Here is a 16356-nt window from a genome sequence, read left to right as displayed (position 1 = left end):
CACAACAACAGCCTCCTGCTCAACAGCAACGGCAGCAACAACAGGGTCCCCGACCCAAACCTTCTTTTCCAACAATACCAATGCGGTATGGTGAGCTACTCCCAACTCTACTAGCTAAGGGACACTGTGTTACTAGACCAGGCAAGCCTCCGCCTAATCCATTGCCTCCCAGGTTCCGTCAGGACCTAACATGTGAATTCCATCAGGGTGCTCAAGGCCATGATGTTGAAGGTTGTTTTGCTCTGAAATATATTGTGAAGGATCTGATAGAAAAAGGACGTTTGACTTTTGAGAACAGTGTTCCTCATGTCCTTGACAATCCGCTCCCAAACCATGCTGCTGTTAACATGATTGAGGCCTTTGAAGGGGTTCCCGTTCCTCAAGAGGATCCCATGCTGGATGTCCGCAATGTCGTTACTCCCTTGGTGCCATTACATGTCAAGCTTTGCCAGGCTTCTCTGTTCAAACATGATCATGATTCTTGTTCAGAATGTCTGCAGAATCCTATGGGCTGTTGTGTTGTGCAAAATGATATCCAGAGCCTGATGGATGACAAGTACCTGATTGCCAGTGATGTATGTGTGATTGTGCCAGTGTTCCATGACTCTCCTGTTGAAAGTGTATCTCAGGCAAAGAATGTTGAGCCTTTGGTGATCAGGCTACCTGGTCCGGTATCGTATACCTCTACCAAAGCAATTCCCTACAAATACAATGCAACCATGATTGAGAATGGAGTGGAGGTGCCTCTCGTATCCCCAGCTACAGTTGATAATGTTGCTAGTGAAATTACAACTCTGAGAAGTGGAAAAGTCCGTCCACCGTTGTTTCAAAAGAAGGTAGTAACACCCATTGCTACGGTAACTCCACCAGTTGTCCCTCCTGTTGACAAGAACACCGGCCCAGCAGGCCAATCTATTGAAGAGTCCAATCTGGACGAAATCCTGAGACTTATCAAGAAAAGTGACTATAAGATTGTTGACCAGCTGCTACAGACTCCTTCAAAGATATCCATCCTGTCTCTGCTCATGAGCTCTGAGGCTCATAGGAAAGTGTTAATGAAGATACTCGAGCAAGCTTATGTTGACCACGAGGTCTCTGTGGATCAGTTTGATGGGATAGTGAGTAATATTACTGCCTGCAACAACTTGGGGTTCGGTGACGATGAGCTCCCCGAAGCAGGGAAACGCCACAACTTGGCTCTACATATTTCAGTACATTGTGGATCTGACCTGATATCCAACGTATTGGTAGACACTGGATCGTCTCTGAATGTAATGCCCGAATCCACGCTAAGGCAATTGAGCCATCATGGAATTTCTCTGAGGGGTAGCAGTTATCTGGTTAAAGCTTTTGATGGATCCCGCAAGGATGTTCTCGGGGAAGTGGACTTGCCAATTACCGTTGGACCCGAGACATTCCAAATAACCTTCCAAGTCATGGATATCAATGCCTCTTACAGCTGTCTCCTCGGAAGACCATGGATCCACGACGCTGGAGCAGTCACATCCACTTTGCATCAGAAGCTCAAGTTCATGAGAAACGGTAAGGTTGTCACCGTATATGGTGAGGAGGCATTTCTGGTTAGCCAAATATCATCGTTCTCTTGTGTTGAAGCAGGGTCCGCAGAAGGGACGTCATTTCAAGGCTTGACTGTCGAGGGTGCAGAACCCCGGAGAGCTGGTGCTAGCATAGCTTCGCTGAAAGACGCCCAGAAGGCTGTTCAAGCAGGACAAGCTGCTGGCTGGGGCAAAGTGATTCAGATTTTGGAAAACAAGCGTAAAGAAGGCCTTGGATTCTCCCCAACATCTGCTGTTTCAAAGGGAACCTTTTACAGTGCTGGGTTCATCAATGCTATTACTGAAGATGCTGCTGAAGGTGGTCACGTGCCTGCATTTGTTATACCAGGAGGCACTGTGAGAAATTGGGAAGCCATTGATGTTCCTTTGGTCATGCATGCTTCCATGTAATGTGTTTTGTTGCTCATGTTTTCTGTTTTCAAAATAACAATCCTTTCGCTCTGCCCAAGGCGAAAGTGATATCTTTGTAAGGGCGTGTTTGTTTCGGCATTGCCGTTAATCAATAAAAAGTTGTCGTCTTTCTCACGACTCTTTGTTTTTTACTTTTTAGTGCCTTTTTCTTGGAAATAATGGTAATGCCAGAAAAAACCAAAACATTTGTATTTTCCTATTAATTTCAAAAATCTGCATGAAAAACCTTTTCTAAAATCATCCCAATCATATTATGCAGATTGAACCATAATAAACCCGTTGAACACAGTGACCCTATGGTTCTTCCAAATTTTGAATTCCCTGTATATGAAGCTGAAGATGAGGATGATGATTATGAAGAGATACCGTACGAGATCACTCGACTGCTTGAGCAAGAAAGAAGAGCCATTCAGCCTCACCAGGAAGAGATTGAGCTTATCAACCTGGGTACTGAAGAAAACAAGCAAGAGATCAAGATTGGTGCTGCACTTGAGCCAGAAGTGAAAAGGAAGATTACTCAGCTTCTCCATGACTATCCAGATGTCTTTGCATGGTCTTATGAAGATATGCCGGGTCTAGATCCCCAGATTGTGGAACATCGGATACCGACAAGACCTGAATGTCCTCCTGTCAAACAGAAATTGAGAAGGTCTCGTCCAGACATGGCTCTTAAGATCAAGGCTGAAGTACAAAAGCAAATTGATGCAGGTTTCCTCATGACAGCTGAATACCCTGAGTGGATTGCCAACATCGTACCAGTACCAAAGAAAGATGGGAAAGTTCGAATGTGTGTTGATTACAGAGATCTGAATAAAGCCAGTCCAAAAGATAACTTCCCATTGCCTCATATTGATGTTCTTGTTGACAGTACTGCTCAATCCAAAGTATTCTCTTTTATGGATGGTTTCTCCGGCTATAATCAGATACGAATGTCTCCTGAAGATAGAGAAAAGACGTCCTTCATCACTCCGTGGGGAACGTTCTGTTATAAAGTTATGCCATTTGGCCTGATAAATGCTGGTGCTACCTATCAAAGGGGTATGACAACTCTGTTTCACGATATGATTCACAAAGAGATTGAAGTATATGTTGATGATATGATTGTGAAGTCAAGTGATGAAGAGCAGCATGTTGTGTACTTGGAAAAGATGTTTGAAAGACTGAGAAAGTACAAGCTGCGGTTGAATCCTAACAAGTGTACATTCGGCGTACGATCTGGAAAGTTGCTAGGCTTCATTGTCAGCCAAAGAGGCATTGAAGTTGATCCCGACAAAGTTCGAGCTATCAGAGAGATGCCGGCCCCTCAAACTGAGAAGCAAGTCAGAGGTTTCCTCGGACGTCTAAACTATATTTCAAGATTCATATCTCACATGACTACTACCTGTGGTCCAATTTTCAAATTGCTCAGAAAGAATCAGCCTGTTGTATGGAATGATGAATGTCAGAAAGCTTTTGATAGCATCAAAGAATACCTGTTAGAGCCACCTATCCTTGTCCCGCCAGTGGAAGGAAGGCCTTTGATTATGTATCTGTCAGTGTTAGATGATTCAGTGGGCTGTGTTCTCGGTCAACAAGATGAGACTGGTAAGAAAGAGCATGCTATCTACTATCTGAGCAAGAAGTTCACCGACTGCGAGACTCGGTATACAATGCTCGAAAAGACTTGTTGTGCTTTAGCTTGGGCTGCCAAACGCCTGCGTCATTATATGGTGAATCATACAACTTGGTTGATATCCCGAATGGATCCAATCAAGTACATCTTTGAAAAGCCTGCTGTTACTGGAAAGATCGCACGTTGGCAAATGTTGTTGTCCGAATATGATATTGTGTACAAAGCTCAGAAAGCAATCAAAGGAAGTGTCCTTGCTGAGCATCTTGCTTGTCAGCCTCTTGATGATTACCAGCCAATTAAGTTTGATTTCCCTGATGAAGAGATTATGTATCTGAAAGCAAAAGACTGTGAAGAACCACTGATCAATGAAGGGCCGGATCCCAATAGCAAATGGGGATTGGTGTTTGATGGTGCTGTTAATGCTTATGGTAAAGGAATTGGAGCCATCATTGTAACTCCGCAGGGGCACCACATCCCTTTCACTGCTCGAATAACTTTTGAATGCACAAACAACATAGCTGAATATGAAGCATGCATCTTGGGCATTGAAGAAGCCCTTGATCTGAGAATTAAGCACCTTGACATCTATGGAGATTCTGCACTTGTTATCAATCAGATAAAGGGTGAATGGGAGACTCATCATGAGAAGCTGATCCCATACCGTGACTATGCAAGACGTCTGTTGACGTACTTTACAAAGGTTGAGCTGCACCATATCCCTCGGGATGAAAATCAAATGGCTGACGCGCTTGCTACTTTGTCTTCTATGTTTCGTGTCAATCACTGGAATGACGTGCCTGTGATAAAAGTGCAGCGTCTTGATAGACCCGCTCACGTGTTTACTGTTGAAAATATGCCAGATCAAGCTAATGAAGATGTGAATGACAAAAAGCCTTGGTATTACAACATCAAACAATTCTTGCAGAATCGTGAATATCCACCTGGTGCTTCCAACAGGGATAAAAAGACTTTGAGACGATGGGCTAGCAAGTTCCTTCTGGACGGAGAAATCCTATACAAGAGGAACTATGACATGGTCTTGTTGAGATGTGTTGACAAACAAGAAGCTGAGAAACTGATGCATGATGTACATGACGGTACCTTTGGGACCCATGCTTCGGGCCACACCATGTCAAAGAAACTGTTAAGAGCCGGCTATTACTGGATAACCATGGAGCGTGACTGCCACAAACATGCTAAAAGATGCCACAAATGTCAAGTTTATGCTGACAAGATTCATGTGCCTCCACACGCTCTCAATGTTATATCTTCCCCATGGCCCTTCTCTATGTGGGGCATTGACATGATCGGAAGAATTGAACCAAAAGCGTCCAATGGACATCGTTTCATTCTAGTGGCAATTGACTACTTCACCAAGTGGGTTGAAGCTGCCTCCTATGCCAATGTGACCAAGCAAGTGGTTGTCAAGTTTATCAAGAATAACATCATCTGTCGATATGGTGTTCCCAACAAGATCATCACTGACAATGGTTCCAATCTGAACAATAGCATGATGCAGGCTTTATGTGAAGAATTCAAAATTGAACATCACAACTCTTCTCCTTATAGACCTCAGATGAATGGTGCAGTTGAGGCCGCTAACAAGAACATCAAGAAGATTGTTCAGAAGATGGTCACTACTTACAAAGACTGGCATGAAATGCTACCTTTTGCCCTGCATGGTTACCGTACTACAGTGCGCAGTTCAACCGGGGCAACTCCTTTCTCTCTTGTATATGGTATGGAAGCAGTCCTCCCTCTGGAAGTGGAGATTCCATCTCTTCGAGTAATCATGGAAGCAAAATTAACTGAGGCTGAATGGTGTCAAAGTCGTTATGATCAATTGAATCTGATCGAAGAGAAACGTATGGATGCTATGGCTCATGGACAGTTGTATCAAGTGCGAATGAAGAATGCTTTTGACAAGAAAGTCCGACCTCGAGAATTCAAGGAAGGCGAACTTGTATTGAAACGAAGGATAAGTCAGCAACCCGACCCAAGGGGCAAGTGGACACCTAACTATGAAGGTCCTTATGTTGTCAAGAAGGCCTTCTCTGGTGGTGCTTTGATTCTCACACACATGGATGGTGTTGAACTCCCAAATCCTGTTAATGCCGATATAGTCAAGAAATACTTTGTCTAAAAAGAAAAGAACAGCGTGGTAGGTCGAAAACCCGAAAGGGCGGCCTAGGCAAAAATGCGCTTCCCGGTGGATCGAAAACCCGAAAGGGCGATCCAGGCAAAAGTTAGGGACAAAAAAAATGAATATGAAAGAGCTCGCTGAGATTGTACGCAACTCAGGCAAGAATGGGCGCCTCGATGAGCCGAAAACCCGAAAGGGCGGTTCATGCAAAAATGAGGTTAACAATAAAAGACAAGTAACTATATCTGGCAAATCACCATCACCCCTTGGGACATCTGCAACTGTCAATGATCGTCTTCATCAGAGGCTTCTGTACTTGTGAATTCAAAATTTCTATGAAATGTAGCGGTCATCGTGTTCAATGTATCACCAACCAATAAAATTACCATTTTCCAAGCTTTGTAAATCCGTGAAGTCATGCCTTTGGCTAACTTTCACTCTTCTACATCAATTTGAGCCTGTGCTATTGTTTGAAACTCTGTTTTTCTTGCTACTTTCAATACTATATACAAATGTTTTCTTTCTATTTTGATAATGTTAATGTCTGAAACAAACATTTTTGAAAATTAAAAAAAATCTTTTTCTGTCTATTTTGAAAGCAAACCTGAGCAACAGGGTACATTTCAATGAAATATGCATGAATGAATGAGTGTCAATGTCCCTTTCAATACATGTTACAAGCAGGTTACTCCCCAGGATGATCTGTGGTCAATGGCAAGAATGAAAAAACAGAATGGAAATGAAAAATTGAAAAAAATAATAAAAGTGAAAAGCTCACTAAGTTGAAAACCCGAAAGGGTGGCTTAGGCAAAAATGAGCACCCCGCTGATTGACAACCTATGAAGGCAATTCAGGCAAAAATGGGGCAATGAAAAGAATTTATTCCCCGGTGAATCGAAAACCCGAAAGGGCGGTTCAGGCAAAAGTGGGGTTTGAAAATGAAAAAATGAAAGAATGAAAAATATAAAAGCATTGACCACAGATGCGAACATCCAATGTCTACCCAGCACTGACACGCCTAGCAACGGCGACCTGTATCCAAGGACTTTCCGAAGGTTCCTCCTTTACAAGTTTTATTGCCCTCAGCCATGGATTCAATACGTCTCTCAACGACGGTCTCTCCAAAGAGGTTTTTCCCCTGTGAATATGTTGCGGCACGAGCCACTACGTGCCCAATCTTCCAATGTTTCGTCTGCCTTTGAGAAACTTCTCTGTCAAACTGCCAACCAATCATGCATTCCAAGCATTCATACATGCATAATCATGCATTTTATGTGCTCATACATCCAATAATCTTGCTATACCATACATACATATTGCATATCCAACTTTCAACTGCCAAATTCAACCCAAGTTTCAACTGTCGAACCCAATTCCAACTGTCAATTTCAATTCCAACTCCAATTGTCAATTTCAATTTCAATACTAACTGTCAAATCCAATCATGTCTACTGTCAAATTCGAAGCAATTTCCAATCTCCAATGTCAATTCCAATCTCAATTTCAATGTCAAACTGTCAAATTCAACTCAATGTCAATTGTCAAATTCGATGCAATCTCAACCTTCCAATCTCAATTCCAAACCATGTCAAATGTCGAATCCGAAGCAATCTCAACTTCAATAACAATGTCAATGTTGACATCCTATGACAATGTCAATGTCAATCTCCAATTCCAATGTTGGCATCCAATGACAATGTCAATGTCAATCTCCAATTCCAATGTTGACATCCAGTGACAGTGTCAATGTCAATCTCCAATTCCAATTCCAATGCTAATCTCTAATTCCAATTCCAATGCCAATTTCCAATTCCAATGTCAATTTCAATGTCAATTTCCAATTTCAATTCCAATTTCAATGTCAATGTCAATATCCAATGTCAATGTCAATTTTCAATCCAATTTCAATCCAATTTCAATATCAATTGCAACTCTCCAATCCAATGTCAATGTCTATGTCTCAATCTAATTCCAATTTCCAATGTCTATGTCTATGTCTCTGTTCAATCTCAACTGTCAATGTCAATTTCAACTTTCAATTCAGTTCAAATCAATGTCAATTTACTCTCAATTTACTCTTGGGCCAACAAAAATGGTCATGTCTACGTTCAAATCAAGTCAATGACAATTTACCCTCAATTGGTATCTTGTTAAGCCAGACTTTCAATTGGTATCTTGTTACTGGTCAAGTGCCAGGTTCGATCCAAAAAAGAACCACCTGTACCTGCTTGTATACCTATGCTTCCGGACAAACGGCAAGTTCGATAGAACAGTTTGTACCCAGCTTATGCTTTGTTATCGGTCAAACGGCAAGTTCGATTTGAAAGAACAGTTTGTACCCAGATCATGCTTTGTTATCAGTCAGACGACAAGTTCAACCTGAGGAACAGTTTGTACCCCAGCTTATGCTTTGTATCGGTCAAACGACAAGTTCGTTCTAAGAGAACAGTCTGCACTCTCCCACATGATGTGGTGATAATCCAACAAGCAAGTTCGATCCAAAGAAACAGCTTGTATCAATCCTTTTGTCTATGTCTCCAGCCAAACAGCCAGTTCAATCCAAGAGAACAGTTTGTGTCTGCCTATCTGTTCGTGTTTTCAACCAAGTGTCAAGTTCGATCCAAAGAACCGCTTGTATCTGCCTATATGTCTATGTTTCCGGTCAAGTGCCAAGTTCAATCCCAAGAACAGCTTGCACCTATCTCTTGTTTCGTATTCCTCGGTCAAGTGACTAGTTCGACCCAAAGAACAACTTGTACCTTATTTTCTATCCCTGGTTTCTCTACCCTGTTAGTGGCCACCTGAATCCCCAGTGACATGATAGGTTCCATAGACTCCAGTTGCTTGTCTTGCATTCATAATCAAATATTGCGTAGCATTCATAATTTTGAAAATCTGAAAGCGTATTTTTACGTCCAAAAACGGTGCAAATGCTAATATTTAAGTATCTTCGTCCCGTCAACTCTAAGACTTCGTCTCTTGACTCTCCGGACAAAGAAACTTAAATAGGGGCAGCTGTTATACCCTAATTTTGGACCTAAAAATACTAGTCCAATTCTTCTTTTCTTGCATTATAAGTCATTTGATATGTCTCTGATCAGTTGCATCTTTCTCTGCATTTTATTTCAATTTTATTTGCAAAATTCACATGCAGGGGCATTTTAGTCATTTCCTATGTCAAGTGTCTCTCAGTCTTTCAAAATTTTGTTTGAAGTCCTTTCAAGTAGTGTGAATAAGTCTCTGTATCATTCTATGTCAAAATCCATCTCAAAAATTTGCATTTGAAGTCATTTTGAGTCAGTTTTTGCCCCTAGGGGCATTTTGGTCATTTCAAGTGTCAAGTCACTGTTTAAATCCTAAAAATTGTCTCTCAGTCTTTTAATTTTGCTTGTATAAGCCTTTGTTTCATTTCTCTGTTAAAAATCCATTTTAAGTTTGCATCTGAGTCATTTTCAGTCGTTTTAGCCCCAGGGGCATTTTGGTCATTTCACACAAAATTTCGGCAGAGAGGTACTTTAAAGTACCTCATTTAAGCCATTGGTTCGTTTTAGTCCGTTTTGTCAAATTTTAGACGTTTCGCTTTACGTTTAGTCAAGTTACCATTTTTTATTACAATTTTATTTTTAGTTTTTTTTCTCTCTAAGTCCAAAATGTCCAAAATTTCATTCAAGTCCCTCGTAATTTTCTTTTTAGGACTTTAATTTCACATTTTCTGCATAATGGTCCTTCTTATTTCAATTTTCTTTTTAAGTTTTTTTTATTATTGCAATTAAGTCCTTTTTCCATGTTTCAGTTTTGTCCTTTAGTTTTCTTAAATTGCAGATTAGTCCCTCAGGCCCAAAAGTCCAGGTTTCAGTCCAAGCAAGTCAAGAAACACGTGGCAGCTTGCCACTGGCTCACAAGTACACATGTCAGCTATAAATACAACACATCATCATCACAGAGCCACACATTCATTGCCAACTCACCAAAAAACTGACACCATTCATTTCCACGCGCCCACGCGCCGCCCTAACAAAAACTCTAACAAACTTTTTCAGCCTTTGAACCACCGTAATAGAATCAAAACCACCGCACAAATTCTCAATTGCATACCAGTTCCACCACATTCATCATCAAAAATACAGAATCAACATGAACTTTTGGAAAATCAAAACGGAGGCGAAAAATTCAACGAAGTTCTTTTGAGTTTGGTTCGTTCTCAGAGATTTTCTGCGAAAATCATCATCACTGAACGGTTTTCCTTCGTTTTTCTCGCAATTCAAGTCCAAAGGACGATCACAAGAAAATTGGAGGAAGAGAAGAAGAGAGATTGAAGAAGAATCAAACCGGTTCGAAGAAGAAGAAGTTTGAATACCGATTTATTTTCGGTTTCAAAGCTTACCAGAGGGATCAAAAGCTCGCAAGGATCCAATTGTTCAAATCTCCAAGTAATTCAGGTAAAAACACAAAGAAACTTTCTCATAATCATCATCGAAACTTCGTGTTGAAAAATGAACGGTGAATTCGTTTGAAAACTTGAAAAATTCGAACAAATTGAACATTGAAACCCTAAAAAAAAAAAACACAAAATCAGGAAGATTCACCGTTCACTTTTCAATCCAGAATGTAATTTCATCATTTACGAATCGAATTAGGGTTTCAGTTCCAAGAAAGCCTCAAAATCCAAAACGCTTCGAACTTGCGAAGAATTAGGATAGAATCTGTTCGAATCAGTATGGTGTGAAACGTTTCAATTCAATTTTCCACAAAAAACATCAAGTTTAAAGAGATTCAAACAAATTTCCTTCGAAAAATCTGGATCGAAACATTTTAAACGGTGTTCTTCAAGAAGACACCAAGTTTAAAACGTTTCGAGTGGTTTTCTTCAAAAGTTTCCAAATCGAAGCATTTCAAAACGAAAAGTATCCAGATCGAACCATTTCAAGTGATTTTCGTCAAAAAGAGCAAGAATCGAAACGTTTCATACTGATTCCTTGGAGAGATGCTTAGATCGAAACGTTTCAAACGATTTCCTTCAGAAAGCAACAACATCGAAGCATTTCGAATGGATCCTCTTCGAAAAAGTACCCAGATTCGTAAGCGTTTTGGCCAGGCTATGTAAGTGTGTGGTTTTGTTCATCATACGTGTGTGGATCCATGAGTGATAGGAAGAAGATGAACGGCGCCGTTAGGGTTAGGATGAGAGAACGAGAGAACGAAGAGAAGAAGGAAAGAGATAGGGTTTAGAAATGAACTGAACCGGTTGTGCTTGCTTTTTATACGGAGGTGAACCGGTCTGGTTCATAGAAACCGGTTTGGTTCATTTCTAGACTTCATGTCAACCGTTGATCTTGTATTCAGATTAGATGTGTGGTCCTGATTCGTTTTTGCTGCGTGTCTATCTGAGCTTGTCATGCGCTGCTTGTCCTGGACTCTCAGATCTAGGGTTTGATGGATCTGGATCAATCTAACGCTCCTGATGCGTTTGGATAGTCCATATCCATCAAGACTTTGGGCCTGGGCTTGTGTTTCTGCAGATTTCGTTCTTTCTTATGCACTTTTGCTATTTCCTAACACTATTTTCCTTTTTACACCTCTGTTTATGATCAAAATTACTTGAAAAATTCTACAAATTTTTGTACATGTTCTTGTTAATTGTTGTGATGTTTTTGTGCATTTTGTTTACTGAAAATCTTGATGAAAAATATTATTGCATTTTTCTTGCTTTATTTCCTTGATTGTTTGAAAATTCATGAAAATTTTGTCCAATTCCATTTCAAATTCTTGATAGTTGTGTGTGATATATGTTATATGATTTTGAGGGAGTTTTAGCTACTGTTTGTGTTGGTATTAATGCATGAATATGAGTCTTGATAGGTTACTTAGCTTACAAGTTAATTGTGTAGTTAAATGATGTAAATATGCCTCAAATTTGTTTTAAAATGTCAAGTAAATCATGTGGCCTTAATTTCCATTCCAAGACTTTATTATAAACCTTTTAAAATGAAATTGGAATGTGAGAATTATAGGTCACTTGGTTCTTGCATTTTATGAATAAATTTTAGCTATATTTGCACTCTTTTGCCTCTATTTTTCATGTCCTAGTACTTCTCTTGCTTTATTTCCTTTGATATTGCTCTATGCTACTAACCTTTCCATTTCATATTTCATATTCACCATAAGCATCATCATTTCATCCCATTTTCATCTCTATTCTTCTTGCAATATGATTTGTACCAAAGTTAGAATGTAAATGATGACATTCTGTCATTACGTAATATTAGGGACTTATTGTGACATTTTGATAGAGTTCTCATGCAATTTATACTGTTCTGGAGTGCAAAAAGCTTAAATATTGAAGTCTGTTCGAAGGAAATCGCGCCACGCCAATTTCAAGCCGTGCTGCGATTTTTGAAGCAAAATTACATCCTCCCTGTTTGAGGGAAATCGCGGCACGCCTATATACATGGCGCGGCGCGATTTTGACGGGTCAGGCCCATGACTTCTATAAATACTGCACTCAATCTGAAGAACAAGGGTTACGATTTTGGAGAACGAAAGTGCGATTTTAACACCCAGAAGGCTGCAGCGGAGAGGATTTCATCATCTCTAACCCAGTTTATGTATGTTTTAATTCTTTCATTGATTATGCTATTTGTAAACTCAATTATGAGTAGCTAAATCTCTTAGAGATTAGGTCGGAGATGAACCTATGTAACCCTAATTGATCATATGTTGCTGTGAAACTCTATTACTTATTAATGATATTCTAGTTTTCATTCAATTCAATTGTTCTTACTGCTTTTTATATCCTGATCAAATATAAACATGATTTTGTGAGATCGAATGACTACTGACCATAGCTTTCGACTTAGACCTAATTGAATTGTTCTAATAAACATGGTTAGTCTAGGAATGGATAATCGTTTGTTAGTGATATTAGGTTAACGTGCTTAAACCTTTGATGATTATTAGACCACCTAAGGAATTAGGGGCTGTAGTTTAAAAAGAGGGTCCTAACTCAAGGGATTGATTAGGGCTAATTTGTTAACTATCGTGAAACTAGAGAATCATTAGTAATAATAGGTGCAGTAACCAATTAGGGGAAACATAGAGGATTCGAAGACCTGATCTCATCTCTCTCCATATTTTCTTAATCAAATCTTTACTATTTTATTTGATTTCTTAAAATCAAACCAAATCTACTGCCTAGTGGCAAAACAAAATAAACTTTTATACATCCTACTTTTATAACGAAATTGAATTATTGAAGTTAAAAACAGTCCTCGTGGGATCGATATTTTTACTACTTCGATAGTATTTGGTGCACTTGCCAGAGATCTATCAGTAAACATTTAGGAGCTTCTTGTAATATTTTTACTTTCATGCTTTTATTCTTCTTGGCAAAGAGGCCATAGAATGTATCTAGGGTATGATGTAAAGGACAATGGACTCTAATAATGTACACCGACACAAGCACCGACACATGCACACACATCACTATATAGCTAGAATATGCATGTTTAGATGTATGCTTAGGATTGTATGTTTAGATGAATGCCTAGGACTTATACTTAGAGAAAACCAATTTTCCAAACAAATGTGAACAACTTCACTCAAAGCTTTTCCAAATAAACCATGGGATCCAACATCCCATTGTATTTTCTTTTCCATTTTCTTAATCAAATTTCAATGAAAATAATCAAACTTTGACCTCTTTTGCAAATGACTAATCCAACCTCACTATTTCCTAATCTCATGCCCTTGAGGCCTCTTTCTATTCTTCAAAATCCAATTTTCAAACTTAAAATCAACCAACAAAAACAAAAACATTTTTTGAGAGAGAACTACGGTGGATTTGATCCCTTAATCGGGTACGTAGGCAAGGAACAAAATTCCTTCAATTCAACTAAAATAAAAATCCAAAAACATTCTTCTCCCTCCAATTCTTCACTTAGAAACTCTTAGGTTTAAATAAACACTTTCAAAATAGCATTTAAAAATAAAGCGCGCGCGTAGAAATTAAAGACGGTTCCTATAGGTTACTATAGTCGTTATGGGTGCCTAACACCTTCCCGTAGCGAAAACAACTCCCGGACCTCGATTCTCAAGGGTTTTGCTTACTTTTTCCCTTCCCAAGAAAAAATAAGATATCACCGGTTAAAAAGGTTCAAACGTAATCAATGTTTGACACCCGAAAACCAAGATAAAACAATGTCCTAAATTAACGAGGAGATTTTCTTAACCTCCATTTTGGCCGAATTTTTAGAGAATGCAAAAATATTCCATGGAAGTCGTAGTTATGTTGTTTACCTATCCAACGAATTGTATCATGCTAAGATTCAATGCAAATCGGCCACATTATGGCCTTAGTAGTAAAAAAGGTCGAAAACGAGTAATGTCCTAAATTAACGAGGAGATTTTCTTAACCTCCATTTTGGCCGAATTTTTAGAGAATGCAAAAATATCCCATGGAAGTCGTAGTTATGTTGTTTACCTATCCAACGAATTGTCACATGCTAAGATTCAATGCAAATCGGCCACATTATGGCCTTAGTAGTAAAAAAGGTCGAAAACGAGTAATGTCCTAAATTAACGAGGAGATTTTCTTAACCTCCGTTTTGGCCGAATTTTTAGAGAATGCAAAAATATTCCATGGAAGTCGTAGTTATGTTGTTTACCTATCCAACGAATTGTCACATGCTAATATTCAATGCAAATCTGCCACATTATGGCCTTAGTAGTAAAAAAGGTCGAAAACGAGTAATGTCCTAAATTAACGAGGACATTTTCTTAACCTCCATTTTGGCCGAATTTTTAGAGAATGCAAAAATATCCCTTGGAAGTCGTAGTTATGTTGTTTACCTATCCAACGAATTGTCACATGCTAATATTCAATGCAAATCGGCCACTTTATGGCCTTCCTTGTAAAAAAGGGTCGAAAACGAGTAATGTCCTAAATTAACGAGGAGATTTTCTTAACCTCCATTTTGGCCGAATTTTTAGAGAATGCAAAAATATCCCATGGAAGTCGTAGTTATGTTGTTTACCTATCCAACGAATTGTCACATGCTAATATTCAATGCAAATCGGCCACTTTATGGCCTTCCTTGTAAAAAAGGGTCGAAAACGAGTAATGTCCTAAATTAACGAGGAGATTTTCTTAACCTCCATTTTGGCCGAATTTTTAGAGAATGCAAAAATATCCCATGGAAGTCGTAGTTATGTTGTTTACCTATCCAACGAATTGTAACAAGCTAAGATTCAATGCAAATCGGCCACATTATGGCCTTAGTAGTAAAAAAGGTCGAAAACGAGTAATGTCCTAAATTAACGAGGACATTTTCTTAACCTCCATTTTGGCCGAATTTTTAGAGAATGCAAAAATATCCCATGGAAGTCGTAGTTATGTTGTTTACCTATCCAACGAATTGTCACATGCTAAGATTCAATTCAAATCGGCCACATTATGGCCTTAGTAGTAAAAAAGGTCGAAAACGAGTAATGTCCTAAATTAACGAGGAGATTTTCTTAACCTCCGTTTTGGCCGAATTTTTAGAGAATGCAAAAATATTCCATGGAAGTCGTAGTTATGTTGTTTACCTATCCAACGAATTGTCACATGCTAATATTCAATGCAAATCTGCCACATTATGGCCTTAGTAGTAAAAAAGGTCGAAAACGAGTAATGTCCTAAATTAACGAGGAGATTTTCTTAACCTCCGTTTTGGCCGAATTTTTAGAGAATGCAAAAATATCCCATGGAAGTCGTAGTTATGTTGTTTACCTATCCAACGAATTGTCACATGCTAAGATTCAATGCAAATCGGCCACATTATGGCCTTAGTAGTAAAAAAGGTCGAAAACGAGTAATGTCCTAAATTAACGAGGAGATTTTCTTAACCTCCATTTTGGCCGAATTTTTAGAGAATGCAAAAATATCCCATGGAAGTCGTAGTTATGTTGTTTACCTATCCAACGAATTGTCACATGCTAATATTCAATGCAAATCGGCCACTTTATGGCCTTCCTTGTAAAAAAGGGTCGAAAACGAGTAATGTCCTAAATTAACGAGGAGATTTTCTTAACCTCCATTTTGGCCGAATTTTTAGAGAATGCAAAAATATCCCATGGAAGTCGTAGTTATGTTGTTTACCTATCCAACGAATTGTCACATGCTAATATTCAATGCAAATCGGCCACTTTATGGCCTTCCTTGTAAAAAAGGGTCGAAAACGAGTAATGTCCTAAATTAACGAGGAGATTTTCTTAACCTCCATTTTGGCCGAATTTTTAGAGAATGCAAAAATATCCCATGGAAGTCGTAGTTATGTTGTTTACCTATCCAACGAATTGTAACATGCTAAGATTCAATGCAAATCGGCCACATTATGGCCTTAGTAGTAAAAAAGGTCGAAAACGAGTAATGTCCTAAATTAACGAGGACATTTTCTTAACCTCCATTTTGGCCGAATTTTTAGAGAATGCAAAAATATCCCATGGAAGTCGTAGTTATGTTGTTTACCTATCCAACGAATTGTCACATGCTAAGATTCAATTCAAATCGGCCACATTATGGCCTTAGTAGTAAAAAAGGTCGAAAACGAGTAATGTCCTAAATTAACGAGGAG

The sequence above is a fragment of the Medicago sativa genome, chromosome 5 (genome assembly GCF_051527215.1).
Source record: "Medicago sativa cultivar Bolivia chromosome 5, Bolivia_mono, whole genome shotgun sequence".
Taxonomy (NCBI): Eukaryota; Viridiplantae; Streptophyta; class Magnoliopsida; order Fabales; family Fabaceae; genus Medicago; species Medicago sativa.
Note: the sequence above shows the minus strand (reverse complement) of the source record.